Consider the following 6,521-nt stretch of genomic DNA (forward strand, 5'->3'; position numbering starts at 1 on the left):
TGTTCTACTATACCCATGCTGTAAAAAAAAAAGAGGGAGAAGAAAAAAAGACAAGTACAGGTCAATGCTACATTTTCTCTTATTATTATCAGTAGTTTACACACACACTATCAGTCAGTAATTTCAATTTGAAAATGGTTATTGTACTTACCCGGATATAGGTTCTAGCATATTTGACTCGAATAATGTCCACTCATCTGCAATAGGGTCATATCTTTCAATACTTTTTTCGATGACCGATCCCGTCCAACCACCGAAGGCATAGAGGTAACCTCCATGTGTGCATAATCCAAAATCACACCGTGGGGTAACCATAGAAGATATCCCAGTCCAATCTTCTTCCTGTGGATCATAAACTTCGCCATCTGCCCAAATCTGACTGTCCCCTCCAATCCCTCCAACAACGAAAATTTTCCCATGTAAGACTGCTACTCCTGGCCCACATCTCTCAATTTTCATGGGGCAAACTTTCTGCCATTTCTGCCTAAAGGTATCAAAACATTCGACACTTTTTAAACTATACTCCTCTGATAGTTTCCATCCACCTATAACATAAATTTTCTTTCGAAGACAAATTCTTGGCTGGATATACGAGGCTTCCCTTTCGTCCAAAAAAAATGTCATCCTCTGCTGTTTAAGGATAACCTTCAGATTGATATTAGAGCACTCATTAATTGATTTTTTTATTAGTTTACTTGGAATTAAAGCCAATTTCACTCGTTTCAAAATGTCATAAATCCAACAATGTCTATTAGTTATATCTTGTGTAATCCATCTGATGGCAGCAGAGAATACCTGTAATACAATAAAGAAAGAAAAGGTAGATAAATTTGATTGTTTTGGGGTCTACTATTAAATAAAAAAAATAGCGTATATAAATATTTACCTGAAACTCAGAGTCAATATGAAGATACTCTGACTCCAAAAAATACAGTAGAATTTCTTTAGGAATCTCAAGAAACTCTTGTTCCATTGTAATTTCTACGAAATTAGAAAAGATGAAGTCTTGTGAAGCAGACAGCAGGTTTACTAAATAATGGGCCTCAGCAAACCTGTTTAAAAAAAACAAAAATAATGGATTTATTCCTATTAGATTTATTTATTGTACGTACATATAGGTAACATAATCAACTGAACTGAATCATCAAATCAAACCGTACCTGTAAATTCCTAAAGCACTGGATGGATGAAGTTCACTCTTAAGAAAGTCTGTACAAACACGTACAGCATGGTGAATTTCAAGTATGTTTGCAGCCACAATTAACTCTTGAACATTTTCCACTGTTACCTCGATGTTTTCTAAAGATTAAAAAAAAACAATCCATCAACAAAATAAAAAATATCGTTTTTAGTTTTACATTAGTACTCACTTTCTATTAACTTTTAAAAAGTTTTTCTTTATCCTTACCAGTATATATAAATCCGATGAGCTGTTTTAATATATTAAATTTCATAGACTTCATTTCTATTGAAGAAGACTGTGTTGTTTCCTCACTTAATCCACAGGTAAACATTGTCTTAAAATAATTACTTCCCGCCGAGAGTATTACACGGTGAGCCTGAAATAATAAAAATAGTTGTGTTAAGTACAGACAGGACAGACGACAGTTTTTACAGTTATTTCAGTTAAAAAATAATGTTTTCTCACCTTCACAATTGATCCATCAACTAATATTTCTACATCACAAAACTTTTGTAACTGCCAGAGTGAATGTAAGTTTTCTAGCAGGTTAGATTTACATTCCCCCTCCCCATGATCAGAGAACTCCACACGTGCTGCCGCCATCCTCATATATTACTAATAAACAAATGTAATACTATCCATCCAGAGTTGAGTTGTCTGGTGGTGGGTAGTGATATCTGGTAATTTTTAACTGAGATGTAGTATATATATATATTGAGAAAACGTTATAATTGGGGTACCGAGTAATCACAGGTATATTAGGTCTTTTATATGAAATGGCGGCATGTGTGGAGCTCTCTTATCCGAACGACTTCCTAGAGGTGGAGCTCTCTTATCCGAATGACTTGCTAGAGAACTTACATTCACTCTGGCAGAAACAACAGTTCTGTGATGTAGAAATATCATCAGCTGATGGATCAATTGTGAAGGTAAGAACATTTGCTAGTATATTAAGTTGTTTTAACTAGCTTTGTCTGAAATGAATAAAAAAGATGAAGAAGATTTTTATATACTGTATACAACAAACGTTTTATTCCAGGCTCATCGTGTAATACTCTCGGCGGGAAGTGAATATTTTAAGGATATGTTTACTGGTGGATTAGCTGAGGAAACAACACAGTCTTCTTCAATAGAAATGAAGTTTATGAAATCCAATATATTAATTCGGATCATTCGATTCATGTATACTGGTAAGATAAAAGGAAAAACACATGTTTTACATATATGTAAAAAACACATGTTTTTCATATTGCTATATGTAAAACGGTATTTTTATTTTATTAATTATTATGAAAAATTTATTTTAAATCTTTAGGAAACATTGAGATAACAACGGAAAATGCTCAAGAGTTAATAGTTGCTGCAAACATTCTGAAAGTTCACCATGCTGTATGTGTTTGCGCGGCCTTTCTCACGAGTGAACTTCAGTCATCCAATGTTTTAAGATTATACAGGTGTGTAAGTAAATTATTAAGTAAATTATTAAAAAATATTCTAATTTTGTAAACTTTACCATTTTTGACGTACAGTATCCAATATAAATTCCATATTTTTCTAAACACAGGTTAGCTGTAGCTCATCATTTAGTACCACTGCTGGATTCTTCACGGGACTTCATAATCACAAATTTCTCAAACGTAATATTGGAGAAAGAGTTTCTTGATACTCCTAGAAACATTATACAAGGGCTTCTTCTAGAGAAGAAAAAACGTCAAAGTCTTGAAGAAAACTACAAGAAAGAACAGTTCCGCCATTGTCCTACCTGTAAATTACAAGTGTAGACAGGATTAGAGAGTGAAAAGAGTGCGATCTGTTATTGTTCTCTGTCTACCTGTTATTGTTGTATACCCCAACCTGTTATTGTTCTCTACCAACCTGTTATTGTTCTACTAAGATAAGTTTTGTTTTTACTACCTAAGGCTTGGTTTTTACCCCCTTTCCTCTGAGTTTTAAGGGCCGCTCAAGGAAAATAACTATGATCAAAATTCTTAAACAGATACTAAAAAAAGATAGGAGAAAGAGTTTTAATAAAATGTGGATGCATGGATGCAATGTTCCCGCAGAAATATTTCTCTTATCCCCTTACCATAATTCCACAAAAGTTTTGTGTAGGTCAGTGGAAAATGAGATCTTTTGAAGAATTTAGATTTCAATATTTTTTAATAATATAACAAAACATTAAGATTAATCATTTAATTATTTTTACATTCATTTTTACCGTGAACACACATATTGTTACATTTTTTACTTCTTTTAAAACATGCACATCGTTTGTCTCTGCATGGAATAGATTTACATTTACAAGCTACACTATTTCTAGTACTTTCTCTACGAATCCCTAAACTCTTAGTTTGAAGTCTTGCAGCCTTACGTATAGATAATTTGACATGTGGTAATTGTGATAATTGTCTTGGTGGTGTTGGTACTGATGATGATGATGATGGTGAATATTGTGGTTGTGGTGATGATGATGGTGAATGTTGTGGTTGTGGTGATGATGATGGTGAATGTTGTGGTTGTGGTAATGATGGTGGTGGTGGTATTGGTGTATTAACATTATTACCATACAGTTCTAGTTGATTTTTCATTAATCTTGGTTTAAGTTCACCATGGGGTGTTATTACTTTATATAAACCCTTTTGTTTATTAATTTCAGATACAATTCCTATTAAATTAATTGGTCCAATTTTATGTCTGTCAACTGAGGGAATAGGTACGAGAACTTTATCATTAACATTAACTGTGAAAGATGATTTGTTTTTTTGTGACAACATTTTTTTAGCATTCATTTTCTGAGTTTGTTGGGCTAAATGCCTATTATTATGTATTGATTGTATATTTATGTTTACACTACTACTGGCATCCTCTTCATGCAATGATAATTCATCATCTACTTGTTGTATACGATTCTTCTTTTTCTTTTTATTTCTTGATAGGTCGTCTCTCATCTATAATAAAAAAAAATATTAAAATTTAATTAATATATATTGTTTTACTTATTAATTTCAAATAAAATAACACTGACTTAAAAAAAACTATAATAATACTTTCTTCTTTTCTTTTTGTCTGTGTACTTCCTGATAGGTAGTCTCTCATCTATAATAAAAATAAAAAACATTAAAATTTGATTAATACATTGTTTTACTTATTAATTTCAAATAAAATAACACTGGAAGGAACTTAAAAAAACTATAATAATACTTCCTGTAATTTCTTCCTCTTTTTCTTTTTCTTCTTGTTGTTGTTCTTTTCCTTCTTCTTCTTCTTCTTCTTCTTCTTGTTGTTGTTCTTCTCCTTGTTGTTGTTCTTCTCCTTGTTGTTGTTCTTCTCCTTGTTGTTTTTCTTCTCCTTGTTGTTGTTCTTCTCCTTGTTGTTGTTCTCCTTCTTCTTCTTCTTCTTGTTGTTGTTGTTGTTCTTCTCCTTCTTCTTCGTCTTCTTCTTGTTGTTCTTCTCCTTCTTCTTGATGTTGTTGTCGTCGTTGTAGTTGTTTACTACACATTACATTTATTAAATGTTCTTCAGTTTTAACGTACATTTTAAGCTTATTGTATATATCTAATGGTAAATTTGACTTCATCCCCACTATTGGATCTTTACCAAAAACAGCTTTATATGGAGACATATTAATTCCTTCACTATGAGCAGAATTTTTTGCCATTTGAACAAAGGGGAGAGCAATAACCCAGTTCGGGGTGTTATTATCTTTTAAAAAGCTATTTAAAATTCGCATAACATCTCCATTAGCTCTCTCTACACTTCCTTGACTCTGAGGATGGCGAGGTTTTCCGTTAATTATATACAGGTCTGGCCAGATGTTTTCTGTTAAATCCTTAATAATAGATGCTACAAATTCTCTACCATTATCACTTTGGAGAATCTTAGGAGCTCCAATTATACTAAATATTTGTAACAGGTTATAAGCTACTTCGTCAGCTTGTTTATTCTTTAATGGCCGTAAAATTGAGAATTTTGTTAAATGATCTTGATAATGTAGAATAAATTTATAATCTTCAAAACGTTCTTTCTGCATATCTATCAAATCAATCTGACCTCTAGATCCATAACTGTTAGATAGTAGAGGTTTAACAACCTCTGCCTTCCTTGTACGTCGACGACGTTTTAGTTGACATGTTTCACATAATGAAATAAAGAGTTTAATTTGTTTTAAGGTTATATTGGCAATTTTTTTCTTCAATTCTACATAAGTTCTTTTCTCCCCTCCATGTCCAATAGTAAGATGTGAATCTTTAATATTATCATAAATTTCACAGACACTAACAAAAACTTTTTCTTGCCCATTTTTCAAATATTTAGTTATTAATTTCTGAATACCATATTTGTAAATTACATCGTATCGGCGAATAAGAGCATACTCTTGAGGCGTCTTTGTAGTAATTTTATTCTTGGCTGCTTCAATTATTTCTATATATTGTTTCAATTTTGTATCAGTAAAAAATAACCGTTTATTGCAAAATTTTTGTGCAAATAGTTTCTCTTCAAATAATTTTCTGTTGATTTCACTTGTACTTGTATTTGCTGGTGTATCAGGATCTTCATTGTCGTCACTGTCACTATCTAACATTGTTGTCTGTCTGTCAAATACAGTTAGTTTGGTTATCACACCCCAACCCAATAATCGATCGATCGATCCGTGGGCAGTCTAATGGGAAGTGTGGTGCTACTTCATGTTGGGGAGGGGTATATATATAAAAGTTGGTGGGTATGAATCATTGGCGACGCCTTTTTCCCATTTGAAGGAAGCAAACTACATGTTACCTAGTTTTTAAAAGGTAAAGGTTGTTAAAGACAAGGTTGTTGTTTGAGGGAAGTAGCGTAACCCTCACCACCTTCCTCCTCTCACCTGCTGCTGTACCCCCCCCCAAGTAAAGAGAAAATATTCTAAGAGAAAATATTCTTAAGTAATATGGATGTATGTTGTGGAAAACCTAATGGGTTTATCATTCAGTGAAATTAAGTATTTGACAAGTATTTTACATTTAGTTTGGCAGTAATTTAGAGAAGGAATTGTATATAAAGAACGTACATACAAGTACTACTTTACTTCACTCAACCAGCTTAATCGTGTGTTTAAAGTGCAAGCAAGACCACAGCAATTCACAGAAAATTTTCAGAAATGTCAGAAAAAGTAGTATTGCAGGAACAAATTGATAATTATAACAATGGAGATGATAATAATGATGAAGACGAACAAATTGAGGTTTCAACTATTAATGACGAACCTAAACTGTGTAAACCACTATGGGAGTGCATAATGTTTTGTTTTGCATTTTGTTTTACACCATAGACTGGATTAGGTAAGTTTTATCTGGTTGATTTA

This window comes from Homarus americanus, unplaced genomic scaffold, assembly GCF_018991925.1.
Source record: "Homarus americanus isolate GMGI-L3 unplaced genomic scaffold, GMGI_Hamer_2.0 scaffold22560, whole genome shotgun sequence".
Lineage (NCBI taxonomy): Eukaryota > Metazoa > Arthropoda > Malacostraca > Decapoda > Nephropidae > Homarus > Homarus americanus.